The 8,773-nt window shown below is 47.0% G+C and overlaps 1 protein-coding gene across 1 annotated transcript in view; it reads right to left on the minus strand.

Annotated features, from left to right (window-relative positions):
* Positions 1-4,218, minus strand: part of sema6e (sema domain, transmembrane domain (TM), and cytoplasmic domain, (semaphorin) 6E) — a 197,817-nt gene extending 193,599 nt beyond the window's left edge. The window contains 1 exon segment of the mRNA XM_034174361.1: positions 4,208-4,218. The gene's annotated coding sequence lies outside the window, so the exon portion shown is untranslated.
* Positions 4,219-8,773: the final 4,555 nt, after the last annotated feature.

The raw sequence follows: 8,773 nt of genomic DNA on the forward strand, positions 1-8,773 counted from the left end.
GGTCGCGGGGGCAGCAGCTCAAGCAAAGCCGCCCAGACCTCCCGATCCACACACACCTCCCCTAGCTCCTCTGGAGGAACCCCAAGGCGTTCCCAAGCCAGCCGAGAGATGTAATCCCTCCAGCGTGTCCTGGGTCTTCCCCGGGGCCTCCTCCCAGTGGGACATGCCCGGAACACCTCTCCAGCGAGGCGTCCAGGGGGCATCCGGAAAAGATGCCCGAGCCACCGCAACTGACTCCTTTCGACGTGGAGGAGCAGCGGCTCGACTCCGAGCTCCTCCCGAGTGATGAGCTCCTCACCCTATCTCTAAGGGAGCACCCAGCCACCCTGCGGAGGAAACTCATCTCGGCCGCTTGTACTCGCGATTTCGTTCTTTCGGTCATGAGCCAAATCTCATGACCATAGGTGAGGATCAGAATGTAGATCGATCGGTAAATCGAGAGCTTTGCCCCCCTACTCAGCTCTCTCTTCACCACGACGGTCCGATACAGCGACCGCATCACTGCAGATGCTGCACCAATCCGTCTATCGATCTCACGCTCCATCCGTCCCTCACTCGTGAACAAGACAAGATACTTAAACTCCTCCACTTGAGGCAAGGACACTCCACCGACCTGAAGAGGGCAAAGCACCTTTTTACGGTCGAGAACCATGGCCTCGGATTTGGAGGTGCTGATTTTCATCCCGGACGCCTCACACTCGGCTGCAAACCGCCCCAGTGCACGCTGAAGGTCCTGATTTGATGAAGCCAACAGAACCACATCATCCGCAAACAGCAGAGACGAGATTCTGTGGTTCCCAAACCAGACCCCCTCTACACCCTGGCTGCGCCTAGAAATTCTGTCCATAAAAATAATGAACAGAACCGGTGACAAAGGGCACCCCTGGCGGAGGCCAACGTGCACTGGAAACAGGCTTGACTTACTACCGGCAATGCGAACCAAGCTCCTGCTGCGGTCGTACAGGGACCAGATAGCCCTTAACAAAGGACCCCGGACCCCGTACTCCCAGAGCACTCCCCACAGGGTGCCCCGAGGGACACGGTCGAATGCCTTCTCCAGATCCACAAAACACATGTGGACTGGTTGGGCAAACTCCCATGAACCCTCGAGCACCCGATGGAGCGTGTAGAGCTGGTCCAGTGTGCCGCGACCAGGACAAAAACCACACTGCTTCTCCTGAATCCGAGGTTCGACCATCGGTCGAATTCTCCTCTCCAGTACTCTGGAATAGACCTTACCGGGGAGGCTGAGGAGTGTGATCCGCCTATAGTTGGAACACACCCTCGGGTCCCCCTTCTTAAACAGAGGGTCCACCACTCCCATCTGCCAATCCAGAGGCACTATCCTCGATTGCCACGCGATGTTGCAGAGGCGTGTCAGCCAAGAGAGCCCCACAACATCCAGAGACTTAAGGTACTCAGGACGAATTTCATCCACCCCAGGAGCCTTGCCACCGAGGAGCTTTCTAACCACCTCGGTGACTTCGGCCTGGATAATAGATGAGTCCGCCTCTGAGTCCCCAGTCTCTACTTCCTCTTCGGAAGACGTGACGATGGGATTGAGGAGATCCTCGAAGTACTCCTTCCACCGCCCGACAACATCCCCAGTCAGGGTCAACAGCTCCCCACCCGCATCGTAAACAGTGCTGGTGGAGAGCTGCTTCCGCCTCCTGAGGCGTCGGACGGTTTGCCAGAATCTCTTCGAGGACGACCGATAGTCCTCCTCCATAGCCTCCCCGAACTCCTCCCAGACCCGAGTTTTTGCCTCTGTGACCGCACGGGCCGTGGCACGCTTGGCCTGCCGGTACCTGTCAGCTGCCTCTGGGGTCCCACCTACCAACAAAGATAAGTAGGACTCCTTCTTCAGCTTGACGGCATCCCTTACTTCCGGTGTCCACCACCGGGTTCGGGGATTGCCGCCGCGACAGGCACCAGAGACCTTGCGACCACAGCTACGAGCAGCCGCATCGACAATGGAGGTGGAGAACATGGTCCACTCGGACTCCATGTCTCCAACCTCCCCCGGGATCTGGGAGAAGCTCTCCCGAAGGTGGGAGTTGAAGACCTCGCTGACAGAGGGTTCCGCCAGTCGTTCCCAGCAGACCCTCACGATACGTTTGGGCCTGCCAGGTCTGACCGGCTTCCTACCCTCCCAGCGGATCCAACTCACCACCAGGTGGTGATCAGTCAACAGCTCTGCCCCTCTCTTCACTCGAGTGTCCGAGACACGTGGCCGGAGGTCAGATGATACGACTACAAAGTCGATCATTGACCTCCGGCTCAGGGTGTCCTGGTGCCATGTGCACTTATGGACACCCTTGTGCTCGAACATGGTGTTCGTGATGGACAAACTGTGACTAGCACAGAAGTCCAACAACTGAACACCACTCGGGTTCAGATCGGGGAGGCCGTGCTTCCCGATCACCCCCCTCCAGGTCTCACTGTCGCCGCCCACGTGGGCATTGAAATCCCCCAGGAGAACAATGGAGTCCCCAGTCAGAGCGCTATCTAGTACCCCTCCCAGGGACTCCAGGAAGGTCAGGTACTCTGCACTGCTGCTCGGCCCGTAGGCCGAGACAACGATGAGAGACCTGTCCCCGACCCGAAGGCGTAGGGACGCGACCCTCTCGTTCACCGGAGTGAACTCCAACACTTGGCGACTGAGCTGGAGAGCAATAAGCAATGCGACCCCAGCTCTCCGCCTCTCCCCGTGGGTGACGCCAGAAAAATGAAGCGTCCAGCCCCTCTCCAAGAGTTGGGTACCAGAGCCCAAGCTGTGCGTGGAGGTGAGCCTGACTATCTCTAGTCGGTATCTCTCAACCTCCCGCACAAGCTCAGGCTCCTTTCCCCCTAGCGAGGTGACATTCCACGTTCCAACAGCCAGGGGCTGTGAGCATGGACCGGGCCGCCGGGCCACCCGCCCTCGACTGCCACCCAATCCTCTCTGCACCCGACCCCCATGGCCCCCTCTGCAGGTGGTGAACCCACAGGAGGGCGGGCCCACGTCACTCTTTCGGGCTGAGCCCGGCTGGGCCCTATGGGCTAAGGCCCGACCACCAGGCGCTCGCGCGCGAGCCCCAACCCCAGGCCTGGCTCCAGGGTGGGACCCCGGCTCCGCCATACCGGGCGACGTCTTGGTCCTTGATCTTTTACTGGTCATGGAGGTTCTGAACTGCCCTTAGTCTGACCTGTCACCTAGGACCTGTTTGCCTTGGGAGACCCTACAGGGAGCACAAAGCCCCCGACAACATAGCTCCTAGGATCATCCGGGTACGCAAACTCCCCCACCATGATAACGTGGCAGCTAGAGGGGGAGCTCTTGGCAAAGTTTTTCTTTTTGCTTTCTGTCATAAAACATAATTTAATAATGTGATCACCACAGGGAAGCTTCACAAATGTGAACCATGATGCTAAGTGGCGAAAGAAATAACCAGGAAATGTCATCGTAAACACAAAAATAAATGGACACAGCATGTTTCAATATGTTAGCACTAAGAAGGCGGAAATGCATTTGCCTGCAAACCTTGTGAAATTCAGCCAAAAACAAGTACTGCACCCCATGGTGATACATAACTACCTATAAGCGAATTGGCGCATTATTTACTTATAACACAAACACAGCATTAGCAATCAGAAGCCGGCAAAATAATTAATGTTAGTGTAAGTGGTACAAAATTCAAGCTAACTGCTGCTTGGCCATTGAACAAACAATCATAGGTGAGGTAAATGAGCAGTGTAATCAATCACTTGAAAACGTGGCACACTGTTTAGAACATGAACATTGCATTACCAAGCCGAAGCTAATGAGCTAAATAATGTTATTATGTCATGGAAACACTTGACTATACTGCCTCTTTTGGCCACTGAACAGATGATCAGAGATGAGGTAAACATGCAATGGAATTAAATGTTTGAAAACTCAGTGTATTGTTTATTTCTAAAGCCAACATTGCATGACAGAGTACAAGCTAGAGACCTAATTTTATTGTACAATGCACAAAACACATAACCAGATTCCTGTTGCCACTGAACAGATGATCATAGGTGAGGAAAATGTCCTATTGTTGTGTTGTGTTGCCTCACACAGTCCAATCAAGTGTTGTGTGGAGTAATATAAATGTTATATTCCCTCTTTTTATTCCAGAGCATTGTCTTTCTGTTTAAGAAACATGATTAGTAAATTCATTTGTTCTCTTAGACAAAGAACATTTTTTCTCATTCTGAGTTGCTTCTTCTTTTTGTTTTATGGTGGTTGGTATCCAGATTAATGATGTATATACCCCCGCTACACAAAGCCACAGAATAGTGTCAGAAGGACATAAAGTGTCGGGTTTCAGTTCCAAAACATTCTGACAGCCATCTGGGAGAGTCCACACAGTTGGTCAAAATTGGCTGGCGGCCATGAGTGTGATGCACATGTTCAAAACCCTCCTGGCGCCATCGAGATGGGACACCTACCCGATGGTGGTCCATGTGCAATCTGAGGACCATCTGACCACAGTGTACATATTCAGATGGCTGCAAAACAGGATCTGAAACAATTTGAGCGCATACGAGGGAACTTCAAAATGGATCTGGCACAGCAAAGCCTTATTATTATTATCATATACAGTGAATGTGAACAGCGGCTATCAAACCGAAAGCACAGTGCGCTACTGAACAGGCTGTTACATCCACAACAGACCTTACGGTACAGACATTGTCCATTCCTTCCCATGGGCAACGTAAGTAATGTGAACTATTGTCTCCATCATATCTGTATATAATATGGGCAGGTGCACCTCTCCGTGGTGCGTAGTAACGCGTCACTGCACATGTCAGGCTCAGAGCTGAATGCATCTTACTGCTGAAATATATGATCACCTTCTGTAGGAGATATGACATGGAACTGTTTTGCCAGACCGTCACAGCATTGATAAACACGAATCTCACCTCCAACAGTGGTCCAGGAGTGTTTCACAGCGCGGACATGGAGCCAGACCACAGCCTGTGGTTAAAATGCTCTCACCCAAAATAGAAAAATTAATCCCATCTGCTAATCCAACCATCGTGGTGTCCAGAGTTGTGTTGTGCTGCTGAAGTGCGCAAAAAAGAAAAAAGAAATTAAAGTTCCCTGGAAAGGCTCTGTCTGATGCATGGGATAGCATAGCCCACTGCCAGCAAACTTTCAGCAAAGGTGTCCAGTGGCACGCTTAGTGGCTCATGCAGCGTTATGCACACACACACACACACACACACAGTCCCGTGCCATCCAGACGTTTGGACACAGGGCAGTCTGTAGTGCCTTTTATGGCTGTCTGACAGCAGACTGTGTCATCTACCTGTTGTCTATATGTACTTTGGATGCCATCGTGTAGGTGTGGACAAGGTAATGCATTGTGGATGCATTCTGACACTGCTGACCATGCCTCCTTCCCTCCTGAATGCATCGGATTATGGCAATATTTGACGTGGACATGGTTCCTGCACATGTGTGACAGGAAGCTTAACTCAGATTCTGCTCCAGTGTGTGAATCACATTACTAAATTCTGTATACAGGAGCAGTTTGTCATGTGTGTAGACGGTGCCATCTTGAGCCCATAGATGACAATGCAGTATTGTTTTATATGTATGTAATTCACTTTGGAAAATATGCCACAGGATCTCTCAAACTTGTAAAAAGTATAAAACAAACAACAGCATATAGTCCAGAACATAGAGTACTCAATACTGGGATATACCATAAAAAATAAATACATTTACTACAGTAAATCTGATTTTTTTATTTTTTTTTTGGAATCAAACAGTTTAATAAACAAAATTCCTTATTGCAGTTCAGTCTACTCCCCTGTCTGCTTTAAACATTTAACATTTATGCTTTAAACATTCACAACTTCCCTGACACACACACACACACACACACACACACACACACACACACACACACACACACACACACACACACACACACACACACACACACACACACACACACACACACACACACACACACACACACAATCTCTGTGTGTAACAAAGCCAATGCTCTGTGCTTCCATGAACAGTTCACAGCTCAACTGTTTGCCAAATTGTTCTTGAATATCAGTGTTGGAACAGTGACGAAGCATATGAAATGACAGAAGTGTTACTGTGATCACAAAAAGGTCCAGCTGTGTGTGTGTGTGCACTCAATCTGCACACACTCTCAGAGTGCAGAAATGGAAAACGCATTCAGTCTTCAGAGGTTTCCAACTTTCAGATGATCAAACCATTCATTTATCATCAATCCATCAGTGTTTTATGTTTCTTTTATCTGCAGCAATTTTACAAAAATGTAAATAAAAACAGAATATAATGATTTGCAAAATCCTCTTTACCCTATATTCAACTGAATACACCACAAAGACAAGATATTTAATGTTCAAACTGATAAACTTTATTGGTTTTGTGCAAATATTTGCTCATTTTGAAATGGATGCCTTCAACATGTTTCAAAAAAGCTGGAACAGTGGTATGTTTACCACTGTGTTACATCACCTTTCCTTCTAACAACACTCAATAAGCGTTTGGAAACTGAGGACACTAATTGTTGAAGCTTTGTAGGTGGAATTCCTTCACATTCTTGCTTGATGTAGGAGTTCAGTTGTTCAACAGTCCGGGGTCTCCGTTGTCGTATTTTGTGCTTCATTTTCAATGGGCGAAAGGTCTGGACTGGAGGCAGGCCAGTCTCATACCTGCACTCTTTTACTATGAAGCCACGCTGTTGTAACACGTGCAGAATGTGGCTTGGCATTGTCTTGCTGAAATAAGCAGGGGCGTCCCTGAAAAAGATGTTGCTTGGATGGCAGCATGTGTTGCTTCAAAACCTGGATGTATGTTTCAGCATTGATGGTGCTATCACAGATGTGTAAGATGTCCATGTCATGAGTATTCCCTGAAACTTAACAGTATTCCCTGAAAACTCCCTTCTGTCTGATCATTTCTTAATAACATTTACATTTACTCTGATGGACTACCCAGCAGTGGGGAATAAGTTTCATTACACTAGAAGTCTTTCAGAAAGCGCTGTAACTAGGTTTAAGGATATGATTCCTTCTTTATGTTCTCTAATGCCATATACCAACACAGTGCAGAGTAGCTACCTAAACTCTGTAAGGGAGATAGAGTATCTCGTCAATAGTTTTACATCCTCATTGAAGACAACTTTGGATGCTGTAGCTCCTCTGAAAAAGAGAGCTTTAAATCAGAAGTGTCTGACTCCGTGGTATAACTCACAAACTCGTAGCTTAAAGCAGATAACCCGTAAGTTGGAGAGGAAATGGCGTCTCACTAATTTAGAAGATCTTCACTTAGCCTGGAAAAAGAGTCTGTTGCTCTATAAAAAAGCCCTCCGTAAAGCTAGGACATCTTTCTACTCATCACTAATTGAAGAAAATAAGAACAACCCCAGGTTTCTTTTCAGCACTGTAGCCAGGCTGACAAAGAGTCAGAGCTCTATTGAGCTGAGTATTCCATTAACTTTAACTAGTAATGACTTCATGACTTTCTTTGCTAACAAAATTTTAACTATTAGAGAAAAAATTACTCATAACCATCCCAAAGACGTATCGTTATCTTTGGCTGCTTTCAGTGATGCCGGTATTTGGTTAGACTCTTTCTCTCCGATTGTTCTGTCTGAGTTATTCTCATTAGTTACTTCATCCAAACCATCAACATGTTTATTAGACCCCATTCCTACCAGGCTGCTCAAGGAAGCCCTACCATTATTTAATGCTTCGATCTTAAATATGATCAATCTATCTTTGTTAGTTGGCTATGTACCACAGGCTTTTAAGGTGGCAGTAATTAAACCATTACTTAAAAAGCCATCACTTGACCCAGCTATCTTAGCTAATTATAGGCCAATCTCCAACCTTCCTTTTCTCTCAAAAATTCTTGAAAGGGTAGTTGTAAAACAGCTAACTGATCATCTGCAGAGGAATGGTCTATTTGAAGAGTTTCAGTCAGGTTTTAGAATTCATCATAGTACAGAAACAGCATTAGTGAAGGTTACAAATGATCTTCTTATGGCCTCGGACAGTGGACTCATCTCTGTGCTTGTTCTGTTAGACCTCAGTGCTGCTTTTGATACTGTTGACCATAAAATTTTATTACAGAGATTAGAGCATGCTATAGGTATTAAAGGCACTGCGCTGCGGTGGTTTGAATCATATTTATCTAATAGATTACAATTTGTTCATGTAAATGGGGAATCTTCTTCACAGAATAAAGTTAATTATGGAGTTCCACAAGGTTCTGTGCTAGGACCAATTTTATTCACTTTATACATGCTTCCCTTAGGCAGTATTATTAGACGGTATTGCTTAAATTTTCATTGTTACGCAGATGATACCCAGCTTTATCTATCCATGAAGCCAGAGGACACACACCAATTAGTTAAACTGCAGGATTGTCTTACAGACATAAAGACATGGATGACCGCTAATTTCCTGCTTTTAAACTCAGATAAAACTGAAGTTATTGTACTTGGCCCCACAAATCTTAGAAACATGGTGTCTAACCAGATCCTTACTCTGGATGGCATTACCCTGACCTCTAGTAATACTGTGAGAAATCTTGGAGTCATTTTTGATCAGGATATGTCATTCAAAGCGCATATTAAACAAATATGTAGGACTGCTTTTTTGCATTTACGCAATATCTCTAAAATCAGAAAGGTCTTGTCTCAGAGTGATGCTGAAAAACTAATTCATGCATTTATTTCCTCTAGGCTGGACTATTGTAATTCATTAT

Source organism: Thalassophryne amazonica, chromosome 7 (genome assembly GCF_902500255.1).
Source record: "Thalassophryne amazonica chromosome 7, fThaAma1.1, whole genome shotgun sequence".
Classification (NCBI taxonomy): Eukaryota; Metazoa; Chordata; class Actinopteri; order Batrachoidiformes; family Batrachoididae; genus Thalassophryne; species Thalassophryne amazonica.